General features: G+C 43.0%; 1 protein-coding gene across 1 annotated transcript in view; it reads right to left on the reverse strand.

Annotated features, from left to right (window-relative positions):
• The window catches only part of LOC115135694 (synaptotagmin-2-like), a 74,801-nt gene extending 65,859 nt beyond the window's left edge, over window positions 1-8,942 (reverse strand). The window contains exon 1 of the mRNA XM_065026566.1: window positions 8,604-8,942. The gene's annotated coding sequence lies outside the window, so the exon portion shown is untranslated. The remainder of the gene's footprint in view (window positions 1-8,603) is intronic.
• Between the last annotated feature and the right edge of the window lie 7,454 nt (window positions 8,943-16,396).

Genomic DNA, 16,396 nt, shown 5'->3' on the forward strand with positions numbered 1-16,396 from the left:
AGCAAAAATTGTCCCTTTCCTAAATTAGACATGGATGGAGATAAGGATTTGGACTTCGTGGTTTTACTTAATTCTCCATGCTGGCCAATGGTTATAACGGCGATACTGATCTAACCATTAATTCATGCATTATTGTGCTCCTGGCCTGAGAGGATGGAAGTTCAATATGTAGCTAGACGTAGAAGGCTAATGTTAACTATCTAACGTTGCCCATGAAATGAAGTCAGGCTAGCGAGAAAGCATTTTAGCCAGGAATTCTAGGGCAACAAAAAATAAAAGCGAGTAGGCCTACTGTGTGACAGAGTGATAGACCGTTTCATCAACATGAAAGAGTGGATGAAAGTAGGGGAAGTATTTCAGTTTTTTCTACTTGCACGCACTCACACACACACAGAAATCAAAACCATGGACTGCCACATATTTTGCTAACGTTGATTGGACTAAATTGTTTTTGGTATCCCTTTAGTTGTCACTGTATTAGACTAAGCAGAGATGATTTGATGATGTTGAAATGTTGACGTTGAAATGGAGGCAGCTCCTGTTTTCTTTGTGACTTGCGGTAACTCTGTGGTTCTAAATCAATAGTTGTTCAGTGGTTCGAAAATGTCTGAAACATTAACGTGCTTGGCCATGCTCTAGGTCATGTAACTGTTTGTCATACGCAGTATGTTTTGTGGGCTTCACTGGACAGAGTCTGCTCTCCGGTTTTGTGCTGAAACAAAGGTGTGGTTGAATTTATTCTGCTACTGTGTCTCCTTATTGTCTCAGACTGTATGCCTATACATCACGGTCACAGGGCATATGAACTAACCGGTTATAGAGCAAACAACGCAATTAACACAACACAGGTTGTAATATGGCTTTTCTGTCTGGCTTCCCAGTGATTTTACACACGCACCGCTACTGCTTTGTACTCACATTGTAGTGATGCACCAGTCTGGAAGAGAAGGTCTGGTTTCTGAGCCGTAGGGAACGGTAGTGTTGAACTGTCCTTTTATGTATCAGAAGAGGGTCAATGTTATACGATACCGTTTTCGATTGCACTTTGTCCTTTTACACGGCTGCATGCATTGCTCAATCATTTAATCATGGTTTCACACATCATTGATGAAATTTTAATGAGATATTACCTCCCCCCTCATGCACCAAATCAGATGTAGTAAAGGACAAGGAGGGGGAAGCCCTTTCTGCAATAGTAGCCCACCTAAATCAGCAGAGTTCGTGCTGATGTGGACTTAACTCAGCTATGAGAATACTCAGGCATACATCCTCCTCTCTCATCTATTTAGCTTCTAACTCTGCTATCATACAACATACAACATAGGCAGTGTATGGCTCTAACAGTTAGGAAAAAAACACAGAGAGGATAAGAGACGCATGCCTACACAGTCACTGTCCAGGCTCTCATCAAACATATTCATTTGCCCCAGATTACACTATACAGTGGGGAGAAAAAGTATTTGATACACTTCCGATTTTGCAGGTTTTCCTACTTACAAGGCATGTAGAGGTCTGTACTTTTTATCATAGGTACACTTCAACTGTGAGAGACGGAATCTAAAACAAAAATCCAGTGGGTAAATTTGGGTAAATTTTGTCATCGACTGAGGGACCTTACAGATAATTGAGTACAGACATGAGGTAGTCATAATTAATATTAAACACTATTATTGCACACAGAGTGAGTCCATGCAACTTTTTAATGTGACTTGTTGAGCACATTTTTACTCCTGAACTTATTTTCTTGCCGTAGCAAAGCAGTTGAATACTCAAGACATTTCAGCTTTTAATTTGTATTGAATTATTTTGAAAAAAACAACGAGTCCATTTTGGACTCTGGCAACTCCTGACAGACGGGCGACTCTGGCAGCTCCTGACAGACGGGCGACTCTGGCAGCTCCTGACAGACGGGCGACTCTGGCAGCTCCTGACAGACGGGCGACTCTGGCAGCTCAGGACAGACGGGCGACTCTGGCAGCTCAGGACAGACGGGAGACTCTGGCAGCTCAGGACAGACGGGAGACTCTGGCAGCTCAGGACAGACGGGAGACTCTGGCAGCTCAGGACAGACGGGAGACTCTGGCAGCTCAGGACAGACGGGAGACTGACAGCGCTGGGCAGGTGGGAGCACCTGTAGGGAGGAGACGGAAAGACAGCCTGGTGCGAGGGGCTGTCACCGGAGGGCTGGTGCGTGGAGGTGGCACCGGATAGACTGGACCGTGAAGACGCACTGGAGGCCTTGAGCACCGAGCCTACCCAACCCTACCTGGCTGAATGCTCCCCGTAGCTAGGCCAGTGCGGCGAGGTGGAATAGCCCACACTGGGCTGTGCTGGCGAACCGGGAACATCATGCGTAGGGCTGGTGCCATGCACCCCGGCCCGAGGAGACGCACTGGAGACCAGATGCGCTGAGCCGGCTTCATGGCACCTGGCTCGATGCCCACTCTAGCCTGGCCGATACAAGGCGCTGCTATGTACCGCACCGGGGACACCATGCGCCTCACGGCATAACTGCTCGGTGCCTGCTCGGTGCCTCTCTCTCCACGGTAAGCACAGGGAGTTGGCTCAGGTCTCCTACCTGACTTTGCCACACTCCCCGTGTGCCTCCCCCCAATAAATATTTGGGGCTGCCCCTCTGGGTTCCAACCGTGCTGCCGTGCTGCCTCCTCATACCACCGCCTCTCGGCTTTCGCTGCCTCCAGCTCTGCCTTGGGGCGTCGATACTCTCCAGCCTGTGCCCAATGTCCCTTGCTGTCCGGAATCTCCTCCCATGTCCAGGAGTCCTGAGATCGCTGCTGCTGCCCGTTACCACACTGCTTGGTCCTTTGGTGGTGGGTGCTGTCTGTGATTTATTTAGAATTCAAGGCACACTTAACCAGCATGGCTACCACAGCATTCTGCAGAGATACGCCATCTCATCTGGTTTGCGCTTAATGGAACTACAGGACAACACACCACCAGGCTGTGTAAGGGCTATTTGACCATGAAGGAGAGTGATGGAGTGCTGCATCGGATGACCTGGCCTCCACAATCACCCGACCTCAACCCAATTGAGATGGTTTGGGATGAGTTGGTGTAATGGATCCTATGTGTAGCTGGTGTAGAGAGTCAGGCGCAGGACAGTAGATATGAGTAATCAACGTACTTTTACTCAAAATATCAAATATACAAAGTAACAAATACACGCACACCATGACAGACCGAAAATACAATAAACAATCACTCACAAAAAAACATGGGAACAGAGGGTTAAATAATGAAGAAGTAATTGTGGGATTGAAATCAGGTGTGTAAAACAAAGACAAAACAAATGGATAATGAAAAGTGGATCAGCGGTGGCTATAAGACCGGTGACGTCGACCGCCGAACGCCGCCCGAACAAGGAGAGGGACCGACTTCGGCAGAAGTCATGACAGTTGGACTGCAGAGTGAAGAAAAAGCAGCCAACAAGTGCTCAGCATGTTTGGGAACTTCTTCAAGACTGTTGGAAAAGCATTCCAGGTTAAGCTGGTTGAGAGAATGCCAATCGTTTGAAAGCTGTCAAAGGGTAGCTACTTTGAAGAATCTAAAATATATTTTGATTTGTTTTAAGAATTTGTTGGTTACTCCATGATCCCATATGTGTTATTTGATGTCTTCACTATTATTATATAAAATAGTAAACATAAAGAAAAACCCTTGAATGAGTAGGTGTGTCCAAACTTTTGACTGGTACTGTATTTAAACCACTTCCATATACAGTAGACTTCCATTGATTTAAAAAAAACTGGTACCGGGCTACCTTGAGACAAGTCTTGTGATGCTTATGGCCGTCCTAGAGCAAACATGTACAACAGATGTGTTCGTGAGAGTATCACATGATACATAGACAGCGACACAGCAACTTTCAGAGGGAAGTCCATCCATTGGGCAAAAACGAGCTGAATCAACGTTGTTTCCACGTCAATTGAACAACAAAATTCAATGTGATCAATCAATCAATCAAACTGTATTTGTCACATGCTTCATAAAGAACAAGTGTATACTAACAATGAAATGCTTACTTATGGGCCCTACTACTTTTTTTTTTTTAGAAAGATAAAAACACAAGGAATAAATATACAATGAGTAACAATAACTTGGCTATATACTCGGGGTACGAGGTAATATATACTTATTAATGATTTGGTAAGCTCCTCAATGTTATTGGATGAACCCTCAGACATAATTTACAAATGAAGCATTGCGCTTAATGAGTCCGCCAGATCAGAGGGAGGCAGTAGGGATGACCAGGGATGTGTCTTGATAAGTGAGTGCATTGGACCATTTTCCAATCCTGCTAATAATTCAAAATGTAACGAGTACTTTTGGGTGCCAGGGAAAATATATGGAGTAAAAAGTACATTATTTTATTTAGGAATGTAGTGAAGTAAAAGTAGTCAAAAAGATAAATAGTAAAGTACTGATACCCCAAGAAACGACTTAAGTAGTACATTAAAGTATTTTTACTTAAGTACTTTACACCACTGAGAATAGGCCAATGCATATGTCCAAAACCTGCTTCAGGTTTACAAAAACATTGTTGCCTTAAATTGGTTTATCATGTGTAAGAGAGCCATGGGGTCATGTTCTTTCAAGAATTTGAGGACATTATAAAACATTATACAGTACGTATGTACTTTCTAGAAAGTGCTACAGAAATGTCTACCATGGGCACATGAAGACTACACAGGCTAAAATATAGTTTTCAGACTCACAATTGAAAACATCATCAGTCTCATCCCACTGTGCACCAGATGTCTCATTAAGGATGTAGCGCCTTCTGGGAAATATAATTTTAGAATTTCGTTTTGTTCCCACTTATTAAGCAAGGCAAACTGATGAGACACCCCACTGAGACTGAACATCCTACTGTATTACTGTCCTCCAAAACCACAACACATAAACACCGATTTACCATTATATTGCCTATCAGAGTCATACAGACACACATGGATGCACCGTTCACTGTTTGAGAGGATCCCAATTCCACCCAAAAAGGATTATAGGGCACTACACAATTCCATTTCATGAGCCATCAAGCAGACTCATCTAAAACATACAAAACATCTCTCCTGGAGAGAGAGAGAGAGGAGCTCAGAAACATGTGTCAAGGCTTTTCAGTATTGATTTTAGCATGTAAATCTTTTAGCATGTGATTCATAAACTTTTTTTTATGCATGCCATCAAATCCACAACACAGTACTTAACAATACCTGAATTGCACTATGACATTGACAATCGGTGCACACAAACTGTTAGAGCATACATCAAGTTGTCCCAACAGCAGAGCTTTCTTTTCAGCACCATGGAGTGAATCCTTAACACCACAACACCTGGCTATCAGCGGAGCCTTGTCTGGCAGTGAAACAGTTAATTCAGCCTCATTTGCTGCCTTTTAAAAAAACATAGCTGATATGACTGACTTGCTAAAACAAATATGGTTTCTACTGACAATTGAGATGGACAAACAATGGCATAAGGGAACGATAAGAGTAATTTTGATTAAGACATAGAGCTAGGACGGACGTAGTCAATACAGTATAACTATTTGTTGAGCACTTTTGAAATATACAGTGACAGAATTCGGAACATGGGCCATTCTTACAGTATTCTCCCTGTACACCACCAAGTCAGAACCGTAGGATAAATAAAGGGGACATATAAGCAGACAACGAAAGCTCTTACAGTGTTCGAAGGTGACATTTCACCACCAAGTCAGGACAGTAGGCTAAGTTATGAGGGGGAAAGGGACCAAATTATTAGGGTGAGGCACATGGGCTACTAACAGCTTACTACACAACATACACTTTCTTAGCTACAGTATACATGTCTCCTTAGCATATTACATAATTTATGCAACAGCATAGAATGCATTATTGGACTCTCAGTTGTGCTGTGCTCACTTGAACAGGAAGGTGGCGTGGCGGTCCTTCTTGTGGGTAAATTTTGTCATCAAACTTTCATCAGTGTCTAGCATTCTCTGGATTTATGGTGCTTTCAAGACAACTGGGAACTCTGAAAAAAAACAAGGTCGAATCATGACGTCAGTGATCTTCAGGTTGGAGCTCTAGAAAGTGCCCCGAGTTCCCGACTTCCTAGCTGGATGTCCGTTCAAAACGTATTTTCCCAGTGGAGCTCACTGAAGTCTGAGATTTCCAAATTCCCGAGTTTCCAGTTGTTTTGAGTGCGGGAGAATGTATTCAACCTTTTCTGTCTCATGGTGTTGCATGTGAATGTTTATTATTTTAAGCTTGGAAAAGAGAACCTTAAACCCAGGCTTGGACCACACACCCTCTCCACAGAATAGCAGGCAGGGAAGCAAAATACGGATTGCTTTGCAAAGCTTGCAGTTAGCCACTGATTTCTTCAAAACCACTCATTGTTGAATTTGCGATTTCCAACTTCTTGTATAATGTTTATGTTAACCGATACGTTTGATCAATAATTTCTCATTTGCAAAGGATTTGCCTGTAGATTGTCGACGTGATTAATGATGATGACCGCTTTTCTAGCGGTATGATGCTGACATGATCGGTCCAATCAAAGCTATGGTAGATATAACGTGATTTGACGTCATTTTATTTTATTTGAAGTAATTTTACCCTTTTTGCTTCCAGGTTTAATCCTTTTGGGTTCCATAACCTTTTTGGGTTCCATCTACATGGAACCCATAAGGGTTCTACCTGGAACCAAAAAGTGTTTTTTATCCTATGGGGACAGCGGAATAACCCTTTTAGGTTCTACTGTATAGAGGCCTGTGGAGATACAGGAATATTTATTAACGTATATTTGTATGTTTAGTAGGAAAGAAACACAATTGACCTCAACTTGCAAAAAATATAGTTGAATTACAGGCCTTACTATAATGTTGCATCTTCCCTTTTGAAGTTCATCCATTTTAATCCAGTTAAACCCCAAACTTTTCTCTCCCTCTTACCCCACCAACCCAAAATAACCCTGACTCCATCTCATTGATTTATAAACGAGTGGTCTTATCACCATCGGCACTGGTACGTATCTCAGTATCCTCCCTCATGACGTGGCCAACTCAGCACTATTCCACTATGTGTGCGTGTGGCTGTGGCTCCTCTGAATCACCTCTGCTGTGCCAAGAGGAGGTGGACTCCTCTGCATCTAAACCAGGATAGTCCTGTACACATAGTGCCCCTGAGGACCGACAGGCCTGAACATCACCTGATAACACAACAGCACCATAGCATCTTGGAAACATATTCACTTCTCACTGTGGATGTCGCTGCCTTTCAATACAATCATCTTAATCTTTGATTTGTAATATAGATGTTCTATCCTTATGCTTATGACTCATGACCAAGGTATGCTTATAAGGAATATGGAATTGCTCAGCTCAGTTGGTAGACCATGGTGCTTTCAATGCCAGGATAGTGGGTTCAATTCCCGGGACCACCCGTACATAAAATGTATGCACGCATGACATAGTCGCTTTGGACAAAAGTGACTGCTCAATGACATATATTATACTGTATATTATTATCAGGTATGAGATCTATAAACTGCTGCATTTTCACTGAGTTCCACTTCACCTTACAAACAACGCCCTTCAGAGTGATGCTGATGCGGAAGACTTTGAAATCAGCCCAAGAAAATTAACGCTTTTGTGGAATACGCAGTCAACATAGGCAGTGATGCTGCAACGCCTACAGGTACAAGCTACACATGGTGGAATGGGCCAATGTGGTTGATTTGGTATGAGAAACCTAGCTTTGACAGTTACGATAACTTTTAAATCATGATGGTACAGTGTAGCAGCTGTTCAGTGCATGGGCCCTTCCAGAATAGCTTGTTCAGCAGAATTGACCTTGCATGCGCCTCTCCAAGCATTGTATTGTACGTATACTGGAACAGGGCTGTTCCTCTCAGGACGAATAAATAAACTGCTGCCATAATCTCATTTGATCAACTATCTACCTTCCATGTTCTCCAACTGTTAGGATAGCAATCTAAACAGAATTATATCAACATTATGTCAATCTTATAGCAACTTGATATCAATGGATTAATAGAACCTGAATTGGTTGTTTGTCATTTTCTCTCGGGTAAAGCAGTTTTATTGCAACAATGTTGAAAAGGCATTTGAAAAGCATTGAGTTGTGACTAAAACACACTCCACCGAACACTCTGGTTACAGTTTAATCAGCATACCTGAAGTGGATTGATTCCATGAGGTGTGAAATATGTTGTTTCAATGTTTTCTAACGTGAATATCCCCATCCCAAGTTTGACTCTTTCACACACATTTTCCACTATTATGTAAGATGATACTGCAGCACTGTATGAAGCTACGCACAAGGACTTGGCACAATGCTGAGAGAGAAAGTTCCCTTTCCCTGAAGTGTCTCTCTGTGCATTAAAACCATAGGAATTTACAACTGGGGAAGATATTATCGTCTGCTATAATTACTCTGAGCCTTTCCTTCTCCCACCGCAGTCCTTTAGATAGGCACTGTAATGAGGCATGGTATGGCCGTGAATAAATTATACAAGACCACTGCATTCATCACTGATCATCAAACATGTACATACAGTAAGAAAGTGCACATTACCTGTATCGGAGAGAGCTGCCGTCTCCTGAAAACGAGAGACAGAGGGACTTCTCTCTGTTGCACCTGCAGGACACTTGAGATATGGTCTTAGAAGAAGGGGGGAAAAGTATTAGCTTGAAGATGAATCGTTTTTGGTTTACCCCCTATGAAAAAGATAAGCCTATTGTAACTGCTCAGTCCCTGCAGTCACCCCTGGGGATCTCTTCCCAAAAGCCCTCTTCACACACACTCTCTCACACATACACACACACACACACACACACACACAAGAGTTGTGGTAGGGCCTGTGCTGCTGAGTTAATCAGTGGGGGAAATGAAAAGAAACACACACGCACATTAACATTCTCTCACACTGCAAATCAGCACCAGCATCAGAGCTATGTGCTGTTTCACTGCTGTATTTCCCGGCACTGCAGCCTCATTGGCTGAAGAGATACTCAATAAAAATCCTACTTGTCATCAATTGGGTGGTGGGGCTTTTTTATGGCGCACTCTGTACTCTGCTCCTCCTCCTCCTCTCTGTAATTTTTTTCTCTCTCTAGTACACGCAGAGGGGAATGCTGAGCTTTGAAAATTATATGAAGGGTGAAATGGAGGTTGGAGGGTTGGAATGGAGAGGGAGAGTAAGGGAGGCGTAAAAGCTGGGAGAATCGATAGGCAGGAAGGAGCGACGTGCCATGCAGACACTGAGCCTGGTACAATGCAGGGGCTCAGAGAATCTGGCCGTATGTGCTGCTCTCTCCTCCCGACAACGCTGCCTCTATACAGGACCAGAGTGCAGTGAGGTGTGTGAAGCGGGAAAAGGGGGTGCCAATCTCCCAGGGTTGGCTCTGTTGCAGCAGAGCAGTCAGGAAGTTTGTCCAGGCAGCGGCCGTGACGCTACAGCAAACTCTGCTAGAGGAAAAAAAGCTATACTGTCTATCTCTTTCTTTCTTTCATGCAGGTAATATGCACCTAGTGAATTATTTAAGATGCCAGAGGGAGGGTGGGGTAAGCTACATGGATGACAGCTTTGCACACTCTTGATATTCTCTCAACCAGCTTCACCTGGAATGCTTTTCCAACAGTCCTGAAGGAGTTCTCACATATGCAAAGCACTTGTTGGCTGCTTTTCCTTCACTCTGCGGTCCAACTCTTCCAAAACCATCCCAATTGGGTTGAGGTCGGGTGATTGTGGAGGTCAGCCGATGCAGCACTCCATTACTCTCCTTCTTGGTCAAATAGCCCTTACATAGCCTGGAAGTGTGTAGGGTCATTGTCGTGTTGAAAAACAAATGATAGTCCCAACAAGCGCAAACCAGATGCAATGGCGTATCTCTGCAGAATGCTATGGTAGCCATGCTGTTTAAAGTAATGATGGACTGTCGTTTCTCTTAGCTTATTTGAGCTTTTCTTGTGATAATATGGACTTGGTGTTTTACCAAATAGGCCTATCTTCTGTATATATCTTCTGTATCTTCTACCTTATCACAACACAACTGATTGGCTCAAACGCATTAAGAAGGAAATAGATTCCATAAATTCACTTTTAACAAGGCACATCTATTAATTGAAATGCATTCCAGCTGACTACCTCATGAAGCTGGTTGAGGGAATGCCGAGCGTGTGCAAAGCTGTCATCATGGCAAAGGGTGGCTACTATGAAGAAAGTCAAATATAACATATTTTTTTATTTGTTTAACACTTTTATGGTTACTACATGATTCCATATGTGTTATTTCACAGTTTTGATGTATGAATTTGATTCAATTTAAAGACAGTTTTTTGTAATTTGGCTCAGACTTAACCAATTTAAATTAAGTTTTATTTGTGTTAGGGTTAGGGTTATGGACACATAGGGGGTGTCATGTCATCTACCAAATCATCATAAAGGAACTCATAGACTGCATATTGATCTTTATCAATGTATTGATAATAACTCAAATATATTGCTTCCATTTAATAATTGGTTGAGAGGCCCTACATGTTCTTCTGCACTTGATATAGTAGCCAGTGCCCCAGCTGTGGTGTGCTTTTATGTAAGATGAATACAGAGACATTGGTGTGACCGCCAGTTCCACCATTAGACTTATTGCACCATCTGGGCACAGTGCCAGAACCTTAAACGAATAGCAGCCAGTCAGACAGGCAGGCAGCTTTCCATGTCCAGGATGTAACAGGCCATTTAATTTCCTTTAGCGATACCCTTGACGCAGGAGCCATCAGCCCTGGCCCACTGCATTACCAGTGATTAAAACAATGCAACTCAGTATTACAGAGCTACAGCTAAACCAAAATTAAGTTCCCATTCCACAACTATGGTCATAGGCCTACCTCATTCACTGCACTGTGAGTCTTGAACTAGCTTGTTTTTTAAGGTACAGTGAGGTGATCTCATAGTTTAGTGAAGAAGGAGCACTAGTGCACACCAATTTAGTGAGTGCTTCACTAATTACTAATTAATCATGTAGCCCTGCCTTTAAGACACTGGATGGACTGCAATCGATCAGCATTAAGATTGTCACTGAAGTTTGATAGATAAAACCATTTGTGTACCAAACCTTTGGTTTATGGTTTCTGTTCACATAGGATAGTGAGAGAGCGAGAGAGAGAGAAAGGGGGAGAGTCTCAATTGCATAGTCCTTGTGTCCTCTCTCCTTGCCTCATTCTCAAAACCCATTGGAGAAGGTCAGGATCTCTGGCTTTCTCATTCAATGGGTTTTGAGAAGGAGGCGAGGAGAGGGGATGTGAGTAGTATGCACTCGGCAAATACTGGTTGCAATGAATAACAGTGTAACGCTTGTCGTTGTCTGAAGAAGGAGTGGACCAAAGCGCAGAGTGGTACGTGTTCATGATAATTTATTTAAACTGAACACTGAGACAAAGTAACAAAATGGCACAAAACGAAACAGTTCTGTCTGGTGCAGACACAAAACAGAAAACAACTACCCACAAAACACAGGTGTGAAAAAGTATGATTCTCAATCAGAGACAATGATAGACAGCTGCCTCTGATTGAGAACGACACCCGGCCCAACACAAAGAAATACAAAACATAGAAAATGAACATAGAATGCCCACCCAAATCACACCCTGACCAAACCAAAATAGAGACATAAAAAGCTCTAAGGTCAGTACAAAAGTACTCAAAAGCCTGAAATAAGGCAGGAATTAACATGGTAGAGATATATATTTTTTAAACACAGCAAACAGAGGACATAGAAGGCACAGCATGTGGGTATATATGGGTGTATATGTGGGGGGAGCGGGGTTGTGATGGAAGAGGTGTTCGTGTTTGTGAAAATGGTTGCAAATGCCAGAGCCAATGTGTGTCTGCGAGCATGAGTTGTGACAGAGAGTTTTTAACTTTGTGCAGATATGGGATATACATTTTAAAATAAATTACAAATACAGTTTATTTATTTATGTATTGTCTTATCATGATGGAACAGTCTCCAACCCTATATCCTAGACACCCACCCGAGTGTCCCACACACTAAGGAGGAGTCCTTATCTGTTTTATGGGCCTACTGCAAGTAGCCTATATGTAGCCAAGACAGAAAGACAAACATGGTCAGAGGCACACTAAAGCAGCACTGCCCCCTCAAGAGTCTAAGCCTGTCTGGCAGGGTTGGTCCAACAAAGCCACAACACCTTGATGGGTGAGCATAATATACAAGGAATCTCTCAAAGCTGCTAATAATAACCTTGGCAACCTTTTACCTAGCTGGTGGGAATTCTGGTGGAGTACCCCCACCCAGGTAGTGGCCGTGCTGGCAACACTAGCTGCAATAACTCATGGGGAGGGGGTCACACTCAGACAATCGAGTGGGGAAATTATTGTGGCCCTGGTGGGACAAAAAAACAGAATGGTCTGACTGCTCAGAGGTGCTTGGGAAAATGGTCACAACGGGAGACCAGCGTGTGTGTGTTTCGGGTGAAAGGGGTGTATCCAAGCTCCATCAGCTAGGACTAGACATTGGTTAATCAAATCTCCCCAATTTGGCATGCCTTCTCAAACAGCTACAACTGTATTCGTATTCACACATCAAGTCTTCTCTTGAGTTGGGCTCGGGGTTGGAACAACTGTTGAACATCTGAGCTTGTGTATGTTTGTGAGGGAGGGGTGGGTGGGTGGGGAGAGTGTGTTTGTAACCTACATCTGTTCTTATAGGGCAATGATGTTAAGGACAGTATAGGATGAATCACAATTATTTGCCAAAATAATAATTGTTTGGTGAAAATTTAATTTTTGTCATGTCAATCCTGATTATAGGTAACAATCCTTCGTTAGAAGGGCCTACATTATTATGCATATTGTTCATTAATTGTGGAAATAAAATAAGATATGTAACAATTGTTTATATACAGTGTATAAATATATTTTCTATAACTATATAAAGTTTAATTGAAGTGAGTGTGTTGGAAATGCTTTTGGCTGTTGATCTGCTTCTGTTCTGTAGGTGATCTTGTGTGCTCTTTTCAAAGGATGGGTACCAGTCTCTGGGGGCGCTCTGGGATCCGGGTGGGCAGGGGAGGTCTGCCAGTCACTAGGAGGACAACCCAACTTGGGATGGGGGAAGTTTTAGCGAGTAGTAGAGAACAATTGGAGGTTTACTCAGTAGCAGTGTAAATATCATGGTACAGCTATATGGACACTCAATCGTAAAGGTACTTTTTAATTGTACTGTAAGTTTACAAACATAAACTCTGCAGAAAAAGAAACGTCTTCTCACTGTCAACTGCGTTTATTTTCAGCAAACTTAACATGTGTAAATATTTGTATAAACATAACAAGATTCAACAACTGAGATCCCTCACCCTCCAACAGGTCCCAGAGGTGTTCAATGGGATTGAGATCCGGGCTCTTCGCTGGCAATGGCAGAACAATGACATGTGTGTCTTGCAGGAAATCACACACAGAACGAGCAGTATGGCAGGTGTCATTGTCATGCTGGAGGGTCATAACAGGATGAGCCTGCAGGAAGGGTACCACATGAGGGAGAAGGATGTCTTCACTGTAACGCACAGCGTTGAGATTGCCTGCAATGACAACAACCTCAGTCCGATGATGGGTCCGATGATGGGGAAACACACTGCCCCAGACCATGACGGACCCTCCACCTCCAAATCGATTCCGCTCCAGGTCTCAGTGTTACGCTCATTCCTTCGACGATAAACACGAATCCGACCATCACCCCGGCTGAGACAAAACCGCGACTAGTCAGTGAAGATAACTTTTTGACAGTCCTGTCTGGTCTAGCGATGGTGGGTTTACGCCCACAGTCAATGTTGTTGCCGGTGATGTCTCGTGAGGACCTGCCTTACAACAGCCCTACAAGCTCTCAGTCCAGCCTATTGCAGACAATCTGAGGACTGATGGAGGGATTGTGCGTTCCTGGTGTAACTCGGGAAGTTGCTGTTACCATCCGGTAACTGTCCTGCAGGTGTGATGGGGCGGCAGGGTAGCCTAGTGGTTAGAGCGTTGGACTAGTAACCGGAAGGTTGCAAGTTGAAACCCCTGAGCTGACAAGGTACAAATCTGTCGTTCTGCCCCTGAACAGGCAGTTAACCCACTGTTCCTAGGCCGTCATTGAAAATGAGAATTTGTTCTTAACTGACTTGCCTAGTTAAATAAAGGTAAAATAAATAAAAATGTTCGGTTGTACCGATCCTGTGTAGGTGTTGTTACACGTGGTCTGCCACTGCGAGGACGATAAGCTGTCTCCCTGTAGCCTGTCTTAGGCGTCAGTACGGACATTGACATTTATTTCCCTGGCCACATCTGCAGTCCTCATGCCTCCTACCAGCATAAGGCATGTTCATGAAGATGAGCAGGGACCCTGAATATCTTTCTTTTGGTGTTTTTCAGAGTCTGTAGAAAAGACACTAAAGAGGCCTAAGTTTTCATAACTGTGACCTTAATTGCCTACGTCTGTAAGCTGTTAGTGTCTTAACGACCGTTCCACAGGTGCATGTTCATTAATTGTTTATGGTTCATTGAACAAGCATGGGAAACAGTGTTTAAACCCTTTACAATGAAGATCTGTGAAGTTATTAGCATTTTTGCCAATTATCTTTGAAAGACAGGGTCCTGAAAAGTTTTTGCTGAGTTTATATTAGGAAAAACAAAATTGAAACTTATAACTCATTATGGTAAATAAGAATAGACAGTTATAATTGTAATGGCTTAGCAGATATTAAGAAAAGACGATCAGTACTTACATTGCTAAAAAGAGAATGAATATTTTGGCAAAAAACTGCATGGAGCCTTCACCGTGCGCTGCCACTTTAAGAGCGCATCAGCAGTCAAGAGGAGAAAATAAAGATCGCTTTTCTGGCTCTGTGTGGAAGCTCTCGTTTTGGCGCGGCAGTCTGACAGTGTGTGCAACTCTTTGCAGAAGTCTTGTTGATTTTCAGCGTGTTCAGTTTGTAAAGTGTTTATGTCAATCACCAGTCAATCAACCTCTCTAGGTTGTGGTTGTAATCTTTTGGGACCGCTCCTGTCATTGATCGCATATATTAGTAGCAACATTGTTGCGAAGCTTTGACAAACAAACCAACAGGTGTATCAGACGGACAGACAGTGCCACTGTAAGCCTAAAGTCAACAGCTAAGACTCTCTACCCCCCCTTTTAAATTCCAGGGTTTTTCTTTATTTTTACTATTTTCTACACTGTAGAATAATAGTGAAGACATCAAAACTATGAAATAACACAACTCCATATTATGGCAAGAACAACTCAAATAAGAAAAGAGAAATGACAGTCCTTTACTTTAAGACATGAAGTCAATCAATGCGGAAAATGTCAAGAACGTTGAAAGTTTCTTCAAGTGCGGTTGCAAAAACCATCAAGCACTATGATGAAACTGGTTCTCATGAGGACCGCCACAGGAAAGGAACACCCAGAGTTACCTCTGCTGCAGAGGATAAGTTCATTAGAGTTAACTGCACCTCAGATTGCAGCCCAAATAAATGCTTCAAAGAGTTCAAGTAACAGACACATCTCAACATCAACTGTTCAGAGGAGACTGTGTGAATCAGGACTTAATGGTCGAATTGCTACAAAGAAACCATTATAAAAGGACACCAATAAGAAGAGACTTGCTTGGGCCAAGAAACACAAGCATTGGACATTAGACCGGTGGAAATCTGTTCTTTGGTCTGATGAGTCCAAGATTTTAGATTTTTGGTTTCAACAGTCCTGTCTTTGTGAGACGCTCAGTAGGTAGACGGATGATCTCCGCATCTGTGGTTCCCACCATGAAGCATGGAGGAGGAGGTGTGATGGTATGGGGGTGCTTTGCTGGTGTCACTGTCAGTGATTTATTTAGAATTCAAGGCACATTTAACCAGCATGGCTACCACAATATTCTGCAGCGACACGCCATCCCATCTGGTTTGCGCTTAGTGCAACTATCATTTGTTTTTCCACAGGGCAATGACTCAACACACACCTCCAGGCTGTGTAAGGGCTATTTGACCAAGAAGGAGAGTTATGGAGTGCTGCATCAGATGACCTGGCCTCCACAATCACCCAACCTAAACCCAATTGAGATGGTTTGGGATGAGTTGGACCACAGAGGAGAAGCAGCCAACAAGTGCTCAGCATATGTGGGAACTCCTTCAAGACTGTTGGAAAAGCATTCCCCATGAAGCTGGTTGAGAGAATGCCAAGAGTGGGCAAAGCTGTCATCAAGGCAATGGGTGGCTACTTTGAAGAATCTAAAATATATATTTTTTTTTAATTACTCCATGATTCCATATTCATAGTTTTGATTCATAGTCTTGATGTCTTCACTATTATTCTACA

The sequence above is a fragment of the Oncorhynchus nerka genome, linkage group LG2 (genome assembly GCF_034236695.1).
Source record: "Oncorhynchus nerka isolate Pitt River linkage group LG2, Oner_Uvic_2.0, whole genome shotgun sequence".
In the NCBI taxonomy this organism is placed as follows: domain Eukaryota; kingdom Metazoa; phylum Chordata; class Actinopteri; order Salmoniformes; family Salmonidae; genus Oncorhynchus; species Oncorhynchus nerka.